Source organism: Eutrigla gurnardus (assembly GCF_963514095.1).
Source record: "Eutrigla gurnardus genome assembly, chromosome: 6".
NCBI lineage: Eukaryota > Metazoa > Chordata > Actinopteri > Perciformes > Triglidae > Eutrigla > Eutrigla gurnardus.
Window position 1 is genome coordinate 28023566 of NC_139920.1, and position 14557 is coordinate 28038122.

Genomic DNA, 14557 nt, shown 5'->3' on the forward strand with positions numbered 1-14557 from the left:
CACTAAAACATACTGGAATCACTTTACATTTAGTTAAGAAACTACTTTTCTTCGTGAACATCTTTTTTTTAGTGAAAAACAATCAAACAAAATAAGATAATCGTGAATCATATGGTCTCCCTGCATAAATAATGCTCCATTTTTCACTTCTCTACCATGAAAGTCACCTTAACATCTTTTTCAAGTCACCGGGAAATTCACTATTATTCGATTATTGTATTTTATTTCCTACTACAAAATCTACTATCTTACCTATATTGTCCCATCGCTCTGGCCTCCACTAGTAAACGAGGCCAGACTCCAGCGGGGTCTCAGGGGCAATGTCTCGTTGCATCCTCGACCCCATACCGAGGCATTTTCATTACATTGTCAAGTCATCTCATTTTCCCGAAGTAACATTAACACACTAAGCAAATATATCTAATTGCAAAGCCAAAAACACGTTGAGGTTTTTCTTAAGATCCTAAACAAACCAAACCCTCAAATGGTCTGTTATGAAACAGAAATGTTATGTCATTTCATAACAATATCCTCACTGTGCTTTTTTAAAATGGGAACAAATACAAGAAGAAAGATACACAGAACACACACAAAGACGAAACCTCTGAAAACCACAGACTTCTCAAAAACACCCACTTACCCGAATCTCAGCCACTCCCCAGTTCAGCTATGGTCTTACAGAATCACGGTGCAGACAGACAGACTACCTGCTTCATTACCACCTGATCTTATTAATAGGAGTGGTGTTAGACTGGGGCAATGGGTGACATTTGATCAGACTTTGTGCATATTAAATGTCAGAGTGAGAAATGGTTGCTAGAGTCTCTTCTGTTTCATGTTGTGTGAGCGTCCGACACTAAGCCCAACAGTCCTGTGGCAGGAGGTCAGGGAGCTGCAGGTGACATGTCCACGTAGGTTAGCACGGCACGGTTAGCACTCGAGGCTATGTTATTTGAACTGGGGGCTCACTGTGGCGTGGTGCATGGCTAACACAGTGTTATGCTACTTCATAGGAATGGCTCAGAAATGAGAGAGAGGGAAGGAGGGAGAGAAAATGAGAGGGAGGGAAGAGAAAGAGAGGCTCAAAGGGAAAGATAGCTTGAGAGAAAAAAGGCTCAGCGAGTGTCAGACAGAAAAAGAGAGAAAAAACAGGGAGCTGCTGAGGGAGAGAGGTAGGGACGGATACAAAGGGAGGCAGAGATAAAGAGAATAAAAGAGGAGAGGGAGAGAGTGATAGAGGGGGGAAAAGGAGTGAGAGAGACAAATTGAGAAAAGAGTGAGACAGAAATGCAGAAAGGGGAGATAGAGGGTGAAAAAGATGCTGTGAACGGATGAAATGGAGAGAGAGAAGAAAGAGAGGATGCAACACAGAGCGCAGGAGAAAGAGATAGTGGTGTGTTTGTGTGGGGGGGCGTGAAATGAAAGGAGAGAGAGAGAGGGAGAGAGAGAGAGAGGGTGCACGCACAGACACGTAAATAATGTGAAGCAACAACGGACTCGCTGCGCCCACAGAGGAGATAACCCAGAAGGCTATATTTAGCTCGTTAGGCCTGTCATCCACACTGAGGCCTGTTTCCACAGGCTGGGGCTCTGCTCACCACGCTGCACTGCTCCTGCCTTTACTATTCATCACTTTTAAGCTCTTCAAATACAAGGGTGAGGGGTCTGGGAAGCAGGGAGATTGTAACACACGGGGACATAAGGCTGATGCTGAGGTTTTATGTGCATGTGGGTGACATGAGCAGAGTCACTTGCCATCGTCCGAAACTCACCTGTTCAGGCTTCACCTCGACTCTGCATAGCATGACCCACTAACACCCCCCCCCCCAAAAAAACTAAAAACAACTAAAAGCACTTCCATGTTTTTACCTATAGCACTTTGATCATAGTACTGTTGTTTTAAAAGTATCCTTGCTGAACAGCTACTACTTAAACACTTGTTTCTATTTTTTCCCACTTACTTTATCGGCAATGATTGTTGTGGTTTCTTTCTTTTGTCAAATGTACTTATTGTAAGTCGCTTTGGACAAAAGCGTCTGCTAAATGACCTCAATGTAAATGTAAATGTAAATGACGATTAGGAAAACATTAAGCGTTCTAGCAGACACCTTAAAACGCCGTGTTTACATAATCGTAGGGGAGCAAACGAGGAAGAAGTGTGAAGTTGTTACAGAACCACAAAGTACCACCCTGGGATATTCTACCTCTGCTCTGTGGTAGGAGATCCGGGTGTTGGCTTGTGACACGTTAGCGTTTCCTAACAGCAGTCAGCGTTGCTTTCTTTCAACCATGACCACCAGTTTCCTAACTTTAACCAACAGTTGTTTTAAACCACAATGTCATGGCAGAAAAGTTTCAGTGTAGCGAAGGTAACAGTTTTATTTAGAGGACTTGTTGCATCTGGCACCGTCTCTATCGTATTTTCTTGAGATAAAGTTTGAGTTGTTGTCCGATATAGGTGTGGAGGCAAATATCTCACAATCTGTTGAAAACAATGCTTTAGGTTGAAATCTCATCCTTCCAGATTATACCAGAAAATCTGAGTTAGCTACCTAAACGTGTCCATACTTTACATTCAAATACAGTACCGGTGATTCCAGAAATGTGTCATCAACCATCAATGTATCATTTATAAGCAGTCATTTAAATCACATTTTCTCTGGTATTTATTGGTGTTTTATGTTGAAGCAAAGGGCAAAAGTATACGGACCTTTTCTACCAGCATGTTTTAAACAGGAGGTGTGAGTTTTACTCTGCCGTTGGATCCTTAACGGCACGGAATTTTTTTTTTCTTGAAGTCTGGAAGTTAGCTTTTCCCCCTCACATTTGCTTCTTCTATAGCTGGCAATGGGTAAGTTTTACACATTTCATGCTTGGCGAGATGATGCCATAACCCTCTCAAATTGAGTGTTGCTGCAGTGAAACAGCAGAGCCAGGTTTGGAGATAGTGTACTTATATGTTTGGCAGACCCGCTCTCTGTATCTTTTTGGATGGAATATTTTATGTTGGCTCCTCTGCAAGACTGCATCATCTCTGTGTGTGTGTGTGTGTGTGTGTGTGTGTGTGTGTGTATGTAGACATTGGCAACGTGTAACTTAAGTGTTAGCCGCAAACACACACACACATCAAGTCACACACATCGAGAGTGTCTGTGGGCGTCTTGCTTTTTCTCCTCCCGTTATATTTATAATTCATGGCTCTCCGATTTCATTGCTCTCCTGGAATTCCGCTGTGTATTTTTAAATAAGGTTGCCTCGTAGCCCTGGCTAATCAGGGGGAGTCGATGTGTCAGTCACATGCTTACAAGCAAGTCTCCCGCCTAGAGAGCCGTGTTCACCCCCGCCGGTCAAATCTGGCAAAGAGCGCAAGGCTGGAAAGAAAGAGGAGATAAAAACAGCTGTCTTGCATCATAAAACCCCTCAAAAGTAAAGATTCTGTTCCAGAAACACCTTTTTGTCAACCTTCCTTCTCCTCACTGCTAGAAGTGGGTAAAAATATCGATACGGCAATATATCGCGATACTTTGCCGCCCAAAACAATATCGATTTTTCAACTCCAAAGAAAAAAAGGTTCATGTTTAGACACGTTGTGAATGCAGTACTTTATCCTTTTTCATTATATTTTCCATATTTATTCCAGTGAATTTCATGGGAATTAATAAAATGGAGAGGCTGTTTTGAATGAAATAGTTTTGACTCAATTTGTCCTCTGATCAATATCATCTGATGTACATATACACGTACTTGTGTTTTCATCTTTATTTATATCGCAATATCATGATACGTATCGTATCGTGACCAAAGTATCGTGATATGTATCGTATTGTGAGGTTATTGCCAATACTCACCCCTCACTGCCGACATTTGATGGTTTCAGATGTTGAAACCGTGTTGATGGCCTCACGACTGAAGGTTTTACCGTCACATATATGTTGTGGTTCAGTTTGTCCTGTTTTTTTTTTCTTTCTAGGATTTAATGTCTTTAGAAACCTTATTATTTTCAGAGTCTGGACTTTTCTGCTCTGCAGCCTTCCTCTCATTCCTACTGTCAAACAGACAAAACCCTTATGGGGGGAGTGGGTAGTATAAAAAAGACATGTCTGCTGGAGGGTGACAGCTCAGTCGGGAGTCACATTAGGTGGCCAGTCCATTGCTGTGTGTGTGTGTGTGTGTGTGTGTGTGTGTGTGTGTGTGTGTGTGTGTGTGTGTGTGTGTGTGTGTTCGCGCTGCAGGGGTCCAGTGTTAATGAACGGCCATGCTGCTGGCAGGAGACAAAATATTGTCTCATCAAATTTCACGACACAAAATAATGACAAGACGAAACGCATGATATTTATGTGCGTTGTTGAGCAGGGAGAGGGCCGACAATAAGGCTGTCACTTTTTATTAGAAATTCAAACATGAGGAATAAAATTATATTCGATCTGCGACGGATCTGGCTCAATTTCCAGTGAATCATCCTAATACCAAATCGTCTCAGGATTTGACATCGTATGACACCGTAGAAGGCTGCCGTGACATGTCAGTGACCGGAGAACTGTTTTGTTTCATTTTCAAAAACAAATCTGAGGCGAGGCATTGATTTAGAGATCGTGACCCAGGCTAACCTGTAAGCCAGTCATTCTAGTGAAGCATCCACTGATGAACTGATCACACAATGAAATTCAGGATTAGGAAATGTGCCATCAAATTGATTTGAATGACATACTGTTAATTTTTCTTCTTTACTGCAAAAAGCGCCAGCTTTAATGGACAGTAATGCTACGGTCATCAAATATTGAGTAACACAACCTAACAAAAGCTACCATTGGTGACTGTAAAGTTGCACTTCTTGCTGTTCCTTCATGATAATCATCTTAATCAGTTCTATATATATCTGTATACAAATGTAACTTGGTATAGTTTTATTGTGACTTCATATTACAAGACAAAGTTATCTTAGTTCAAGTGTTTTAAACCATCTTAAAATCATAGATATTTGTTGCTGGTATGTATTTTTTTTTAATATTAAATGATATTATTGTTATTATATTGAGTTTTATTAAAATGCTTATAATAATAGGTTGTATCATGGCATCAGTGCACGGCATGCGGTCATTTGTTGGAACAGAGTGAGTGGTGTGTGTATGCGTTTGTGTGCGTTTGTGTGTGTATATTTGTGTGCATTCTTCGAAGCCCCTCAGGCAGAGATGAAATTGTGTGTGTTTGTGTGTGTGTGTGTGTGTGTGTGTGTGTGTGTGTGTGTGTGTGTGTGTGTGTGTGTGTGTGTGTGTGTGTGTGTGTGGATTAATGCGGTGCTCTCAGCCTCTTACTCCGCTCCCAGCTCATCTGTCTGATTCAGGCTGACACACTGTGTTCTCTTCAGCAACATTACAGTCACAGACTGCTTGAGAACAGGGGAGGGGGGGGGGTAGAGAGAGGGAAGGAGAGAGAGAAAAAGGAAGGGAGAGAATAGAAGTAATAAGGGTAGTGAAGAGAGAGAGAGAGATCGGGACAGTGAGATAGAAAGAAAGAAAAAAAGGCTGAGCATAACAGACCGAGATGAAAGAGAAATGTGATAGAGAGAGGGGGTGGGGGGGCACAAGGGCATTGGCAGAGACAGCAGAAAAAAAGTCAAAAGAAAACAGAACAAGGACATTGGCAAAGAGAGAGAGAAAAGAAGGGGGAGAAGAAACTGCTAAGACAAAAAAAGGGTGCACGTTTGTATGGGAGTAAAATGGGAGCAAAGGAGACGCAGGAGGGCTTGAAGAGACAGAAGATGAAGAGAACGAGAGGGAAAATGAGGCTGATGTAAGATAGCAGGAAGGAAGAGGCTCAGTATCGGCTCCTCGCTAAGCTAAACGTTGCTCTGCCATCCGATAGTGGGAGTAGGCCGGGGGGCGGGGGGGGGTTTAAGCGGGGCCAGATGTAGGGATGGATCGGGTCTGCTTTTAAGAGTCTTAAACCTGTCTGAACGTCTGAGGTGGGAGAAGCAAACAGGTTGTGTGTTCACAATGACGGACCAGGTCTGTGTGTTTATAGACATAAACCGCCTCACAATTCAAGGTCGGCTCCATCCAGCCGTTCCTCCCGCTCTCCCTCTGATGAAACTGGCTGCAAGAGAAGCTGCAGCGAGGCTGAATGCCTGCCGTGACTGATTTAGTCGTCACCCGCTGACAGGACACAATGGAGGAGTCAGAGCCTGCTAACCTAACCTCTGATGTGGGTTAGCACAGCGTGCTAATGAATGTTTTAACATCAGTGGTGTGTGTGTGTGTGTGTGTGTGTGTGTGTGAGAGAGAGAGTGTGTGTGGGCGGGCAGATGAAACAGACAAGCTCACCCGAGAGACACCGATGAACAATGCTTTTGTTAAGGTTTTTTTTTTTTTTTTTACACATATCCACACCCACACACACTCACATCCACAAATAATACATGCAGGAGTAAACACAAGCTGCTAGCACACACATGTACACACACACACACACACACACACACACACACGCACGCACAGATGCACGCACGTATTGTATGAATATCAACACATTATTAAACCACACATGCATGCACACGTATAGACTTACACACACACACACACACACACACACACACACACACACACACACACACACACACACACACACACACACACACACACACACACACACACACACAAATGTCCCATTTAGATAAATCACCTTGGATTAGACCCACTTCCTGAAGCTCATTTTTAAAGTCTGCCAGCGTTCTTCGCAGAATGCATAGAAGAGATAGAGAGAGAGGGAGAGACAGAGAGAGAGAGATAGAAAGAGAGAGAGATAGAAAGAGAGAGGGAGAGAGAGAGAGGGAGAGAGTCTGGCACTGTCGCCTCACTCTCTCTCAACGCCACGGGGGTGGAGGAAGGGAGGGGGTAACGAAAGAGCAAACACTCCCTGAAGAATGGAAGAGTGGAAAGAGGAGGGAAACACAACAGTGAAGAGTGTGAGAGACAGAGAGAGAGAGAGAGAGAGACTCATTGACAGAAATACAGGAGTGCTTTTTGTCTGCTTTGCCCTGATGATGACAGTGCGTTGCCTATTATTATTCTAATAGGTACGATATAAGTGGCAGATAGACTTTAGATATATCTTCCATGTTCAGAAGAGTGGAACATTATAGTGCGATCAGATAAATAAGAATTGCACTGCGACCGTATTTATCTAAAGTAATCTGCCCGCTGAACTGACAGAACGAGCCGAAAAGCAGGCAAAACAACAAAAAAAGAAAATATACACTGTGCTGCTCACAATGTGTGTGTGTGTGTTTTTTTAATATTCTCGACATTTACGTAAACAATTTATTCCCCTCCATGACTTAGATGCTTTTCATGCAAATTGAGTTCCACATATACAACTTTCAAAGTTCCCTGCTGTAAATAAGGCCTTTAGGATTTACAATAAACTGTTTTACACATGAAATATTTTCTGGTTTTAAGGAAATTAAGTGTTGAAGCTGAATCTTTTTTTTTTGTGTGGAAGAAGTCAAATGAATACAATATTTAAAGAGCAATATTAGCTCTTCATCTTAGACATTTTATTATATATATAGTGATATTTACTGCACTTTGAATTATGATTATGAATATTTTGGTTTCACACATTTCTATATAATTTCAAGTTCTGAGGGAAGAAAATATTCTTACGACTCAACAGAAAACAATACAACCATACACCTTCTGGATTCACGTTTCTCTCTCTTACACTGAACCCAAACCGGCTTAATTGCCTCGTTAAGTCTTTGCCAGTCGTTACTCTTCATTCAAACTGAGAAGAAACAAAGTAAGACTCGCCAAAACCATTAGTCCAATATTTTTCCACACACATTAGTTATGATGTGAAAATATCCCCATTCTAAAATCTCCATTTTCACTGTTGGAAACCCAATCCGAGTGAGGAGAACAAGGATGCGGCGATGCGACCCACAGCCACCAAAGCTGAAGTACCACGCTGTACTTCTTCCTCTTTCCAAACTACGTCAGAGCAGCTGTTCCCCAGAGACACCGAACATTCTTAACAATCACAGATGTTTTTTCAAACTATATGTTGCCAATCTGTGGATTTTCCCTTTAATCAGAGCCCTCGCATAAGAACGCAGCACCATCACAATGCTGAATATATTTTGAATTTATGAACGATTTGCTGTCAAAATCAGCAGGGGAGGCTCTGAGAAACAGCTGTCTGCGGCTTGCATCTCTCTCTCTCTCTCTCTCTCTCTCTCTCTCTCTCTCTCCAACTCTCCCTCTCTCTCCCTCTCTCCCTTCTGTCTGTGGATTGCTACAATGGGGGGTTTGGGGGGGGGGGATGGAATCAGGGAAGCAAGTTATATTTACAACCTAGAAAAGAAAGCCAGTTAAGAAACCCTGATCTGTCTGTCTATCGAGCCCCTCCACTCCATTTCAGTACTACGGACAGCGCTGCACACACACACACACAAACACACACACACACACACACACAACACACAACAAACAGTGTCAACCAACTGGCAACACTTCCAAAAAAATACAAAACCATGATTCGGTAGCGTTCGACAAGAGGCAAGACCAGAGTCAGGAACACCTCTAGTATGTACATGCAGGATCGGTTATTTACACATAGTACACACACACACACACTGCTCTCTGGGTGAGCGGTGCTGGGTTTTCAGGATGATTAAGGGTGGTAAGTGACGTCAGCCTGTTGACTTTTGTGCCCCTCTGTCAGGCTTAGAACACACACACACACACACACACACACACACACACACACACACACACACACACGCATGCACCACATCTGCCTTGCAATCTGCTACACACACACAACCTACATAGACAGCAGATTGTACACAGAGTGCTGAATGAGAAGGCAGTAACACAACAGAGGGATTATATAAGGCAGAACGGTGGGCATGGAGGGGGGGGGGGCAGTTAAGAGCTGATGAACCTATTACAAAACTGAATGCATGACAGGAAACACATACTGAGATTTCAACTGCACACATGCTGCAGTCATATAGCTGTTAGATAGAGCAGACACCTGTTACATCTGTACACAGTATCACACTCTTATCTGCTCTCGGTTTATACGATACTATACTTGAACATGCTTTTGAAGTTATAAGACAAAACAAGGAGTCTTACTGTAATTAGAGTTGTTCCGATACCAGTATGCTAAATGCCTCCGATACTGCCGAAAATGCTGGCATCGGTATCGGCGAGTACTGGAGTCCAGGCACCGATCCGATACCACGTAATGTATTAGAAAAAGGAATTTATTTACTGGTTAGCTCCGTTAGCATTCACACAGCTCTCCTTCGCTGTTCTTACAACAGTTGCGCTCTACTGCCATTGGAAGCTGCTGTTTTAGAGGGACGAAGAAGAATTGATCACCTGACACCTGTTAAAAGGAGCTAATGTTAGCGCATCATGTCGGCGGTTTGGCAGTACTTCCCACCAGTAAGACGGCGACATGCTATTTATTTATGGCGGTTTGGCAGTACTTCACAGTGGATGTTCCCACCAGTAAGACGGCGACATGCTATTTATTTAGTTACATTGCTGTTGCACTACTGTTTTATACTGTTCTATTTAAAATATATATTTAAAAATAAATGGCTTCCATTTGCTGTATCAGTCAGGAGTCGAACATCGCCGGCTGACTGTCACAGTCACATTCACAGACTACAAAGCCCAGTTGTCCCTCCACTACGGTCCAGACTAGACTCCCATAGAGCATTGTCAGTGGAGTGCTGTACAGACGGCACGGATAGTACAATAGTCTCTTCACTGCTGTCTAGCCTACACCCACAGGACAACTGTTATTACATTTCAATCACTTAGTCTTCTCCTTCCTTCCTCTTCAAAGGAAACCCTGACCGGACCAATTAATCCTGGAGCTGAATTGATTGTACAGTTAAAACAGCACATTTTCTCTGCTACTGTACCTGTGTGATGTACTGATTTAGCTGCTCGTGGCCATTTGTCAGATTATCTTTTCAGCTCTTAGCTTCTTGTCACCTGTTGGTGTTTAAAATCCTGAGATTGTATCTTTGATTTCTGTCTTCCTTTGACTGGATGAAGGGGACATAGCGTGCAACGGCACATGTTTACATGCTTTAAAGTGAATATACCCTCCGTCTGAAGCCTTCTCTTTGAGTGCTTTTACTCTTTAATGGTATAAAATGTAGGTTCCTGTTTGAGGGAGAGAGAGAGAGTGAAGAAAGTGGCAGAGCGAGCTAGAAAGTGAATGAAGACGGGGGTCGGCGTTTGTTAGAACAAAGCCGTGAATCAGAAGGGTAAAACGTTATTTTCCGTCTGTTTCATGGCGATTATCTTCTGAGGCACAAATACATTCTTCATCCTCGTAAACCTGCAGGAAGGTACCAGGTTTTGAATGAATGAATTCGTCCTGCTGTGGTCTGCCTGCTCTCTCGTGAGGTCTGTGGGCGTCGGTACGCCGGGGGGCCGTGACAAAAAACGGTGTTTGACCTGGGAATAAGAACGTCTGCACACCCTGCTTATTGGCTGGCAGTTACACCATGAGTCTGCATGTGACAAAGGAACGATGCCAAAGCTAATGTCTCGTTGGATCACATGTTTTTTTTGTTCTCGGCAGCACACAAGCTGTCTTTTCTCACAGTTTGTCGGAAAAAACACACTGGAAAAAACACGTTATTCATAATTTGACCAACCTACTAAACCGTACTGCCCTGAAGGTGGAACTGTTCTCTGTCTGACCTCGCGGCGAGGAAGCAAGCAAAGAGGAAATGATCCCGCAGGGACCAATAAACCATTACAATTTAATATTGTAATCGGCAATAGTGCCGGAGCTCCCTAGTGGCAGTCCGATGAGGAGCATTAGCAGGCCTTCATAACGCTGTGAGTGAGTCCCTTTTACTTAGAGGATGACTTGCAAACTTTTGCTTTGACTTGTAAAAGTCATTCATAATTTCACGTCTGGGATCAAGACTGACAAAGGATTGTCATACAAAATGTTCTTAAACTGGCCCCTGGGCTGGTCTTGTGCTTCCCCCTTCAAGCCCGAGTCCTCTACCGGAGGTCTGGGAGCCTGAGGAGTCTTCAGTATCTTAGTGGACTACACTCTTCTAGACAGACATCTCTGTTCTAGTCCCAGTTTGGGGGTTACAGCCCATGCACAAAGCAGCGATTCAGCAGGTTGATGAAACCTTGTTGGTGTCTACATTGTGTGCAATATCTTAACAATTGAATAAAGCGCTGTAGCTTCTCTCTCGCCGCTTGCCTTGGAGATACATAGGTGAAGAAAAGGCCGTATTGACGTGAATCACATATTTAATTAAACCGTCTCAATGAAGCTTGGCAAAGACGTCAACTGAACACCTTTCCTTTCAGTCCGCCGACTCCACGTCTCCTTTACATTTACCCACCTTGACCTACGTGTTCTTCCTCCGTTACAGAGCAGGATTCACGTCAAACGTTTATTGCATTCCTTCCATAATGTCGTGCGGGTGACATATACGCCCAGCCGCTTCATTTGAGTCGAGAGTTTGTATTGGAATACTCGGGCCACGGTTGTTGCTCTCAGCTGTTAGAGTAGTGGAGGGGAAAAAAAGTGAGATACAAGGCTAAATGAAAAGAGGATGTTTGAGAGTGAAAAAGAGAAACAGAGAGAGGCTGATGGGGGAGAATGGGGGGGGGGGGGAGGGGGTTAATAAGGAGAGAGGGACAGGAATTGTGTTAAAAAGATGGGGAGGGCTGAGGTGAGGTGTAATGATTGAGAGGTGACGAGAGAGGCTCATGAGAGATGGAGGGAGAACAAAGAGATATGTCACATATCTTTCATGTTGAGAGGGCTGGAGGAGAGGCAGACATGGAAACGCAAAGAGCTAGTTTAAGTGTGTGTGTGTGTTTGTGTGTGCATACTTGTTTGAAGTGTGTGTGTGGGTGTGTGTGTGTGTGCGTGCATTTTTACATGTGAAAGACATTCAGCTTACTACGCCTTGTGTTTGTGAAAGCACATTTTCTTTGTGTCAGTCTGTCCATGAGAGAAATAGAAAGGAAGGAGAGTAAAATAGACGGTGGATCTACAAGGCGGGGAAGAAAGGAGAGAAACGTAGATATGGCACCAGACAAGGACGAGAGAGACATATGTAAGCCAAGTAGAAAATGGCAATAGCGAGAGAGAGCATGAAATACAGAGAGGACATAAAAGAGGACGATGATTGATAGAAATGACTAAGAGGAGAAAGAATGAGAGTAGAAAAGGGACAGAGATGAAAATGATACAGTAGAAAAATAAAAATAAGGGGAGATCAAAGAGAGGGAGAGTAGAGAGGCAAAAAAGGGAAAAAAAAAGGGTAAATTGGCAGGAAAGACAGTAAAGGTGTTGATGGGAGAGTTGGGGAGAGTGCACACGAGGGAGACGGGTGATACAGGAGAGACGGGTGAGACGGACACCACATGGTCAGACAGACAGGCTATTACCTGCACCCTATAAACATGTTCATATCTCTTCTGGTTTCTGAAGCAGATATAAATGTTAAATAAAAGACGTTGGATTTATTTGGCAGCTAGAATAAAATCCCCACCTGTGGGTCCCAAAGACATCTTTTTTTTTCTTCAGTTTCTCACATCAGAGTGACTTTGTTTGGTGATAAATCAATTCTGAGATGTTTTAGGATTTTATAATGATGTCATTCTACATCTGCCATTGCTCCACACGGATACATATCACCATTAAAGCAGCAGAAAACGTCATAACCTGATATTATTCATCTGCACTAATTTGTTTTTCTTTCATTACATAGCATCCTATGTAGTGAAGTCATGTGTATTTAGTGATGTGGCACACGTTTGCTTCTTTTGTTTTTGTTTATCTTATTCAGAATTATCGCATGTATCGTGTAAACCTTGTACTATGTGATCTGGCAGCGCTGTACTCAATTATGTTCACGCCAACAAAGCAAATTTGAATAGAAGTTGATAGGCACGTACTTGGATGGAGCCAGACAAAGATACCGAGAGGGTAAAATGAGACAGGAAATAGAGAGATAGACTGAAATGGAGACCGAAAGAACATCTGACAGCTAGAGAAGGAGGGGAATAACTGGGGAGCGAAGGGAGGGAATAACTAGGGAGAGAGAAGGAAGGGTTGATGGAAAAGAGGGACTGACAGCCTGAAAGATAGAGATAGGAGCGAGAGGGAGGGAGTGAATGAGGTGAGGAATAAATGGAGAGGAAGAAGAGAGAAAATGAGTAAGAGAATACAGAGCGGGGGGGGGGTAGAGAGAGAGTGTAGTGTCTCGCTCTCATCAGTCACAGCGTTGCTCATCCGGCGGCAGAGGCTGCCTTTGTCACCATGACGGATCCTCGCTGTCTGAACGCCACTCGCCACCAACACCATTACAGCACATTATTGATGTACGCACACAAGGAAACGCACACACGGAGGGGAGAACAACACGTTTAACAGGCAGCCGCGCTCATGCAGAGGTGGCAGCACGAGGTATTAGGCAGATATACACACACACACGTGTTTGCTGTTGGTGTCGAACACACACAAAGACACACACAAAAGACACACACGACCCACGCAGACTCAGAGTGTGGCGTATGTGGCATAGATATCCTGTATTGTTGGTCATATGTATGATTATAGATACTTTATGTAGGTTCCGATGATTGTTTTTATTATTAATCAACGAGTCATTTAGTCTATAAAAATACCAGAAACTAAATCGCTATTTTCTAGCCCACATTGACTTGTGTTTTGTCTGACCAATAGTATAAAATATATTCCTTATAAATAATATAGACTTAAAAAAAAAGCTAATATTATCTTTTTTTTTTATTATAGCATATTATAGCCATATTATTAAGCTGGAACCTGTGAACTTCTGGACTTTCTGAACAACCGCTTGACTCGGTAGAAACAAGATTTGAAATGACTCTTCAAAATTAAATTGTGAAGAATGTTGCTTATAGACTAATAGATACATCAACTAGTCTTGATAATAACATCTGATCACAGGTTTGTTTTTATTTTTAGAGATTGGTCACACTGGCTGTAACGAGATGGACAGGAATCCTTTCTACTACATTTACACCTGGTTGAGGGTCGGGACCACATCCAGATGTGGAGGGGGGGGGGGGGGGGGGGGGGCTGTGTTAATATAGCTGTAGATTCATCATGTAAATGCGCTTATCAATCATACACAGATACGGTGGATGCACAATGGTCTAAACATGCATAGTCTCATTATTGTGTTGGGCACCGTACGTAGGTCTTCATTGACACACACACACACACACACACACACACACACACACACAGAGTCGTGCTCATTTGGCTGCCATGCAAAGACAAAAACCTGCTGAGATGGTGATCGAACGTTACTCACACGGAGACATAAAGACCTCATTATCTACACACACACACACACACACTCACACACACACACACACACACACACACACACTTTTCACTCTCTCCTTTCTCGCTTTCATTAAAACCACACTGACAAAGAGCAGCATATGCAGCTACACTGAGCAACAGATGTTCAATGGGAGATATTGTGTAA

At 43.1% G+C, this 14557-nt stretch overlaps 1 protein-coding gene across 4 annotated transcripts in view; it reads left to right on the plus strand.

Annotated features, from left to right (window-relative positions):
- Positions 1 to 14557, plus strand: part of tle2b (TLE family member 2, transcriptional corepressor b) — a 149692-nt gene that overhangs the window by 13528 nt on the left and 121607 nt on the right. The gene's annotated exons all lie outside the window — the stretch shown is intronic.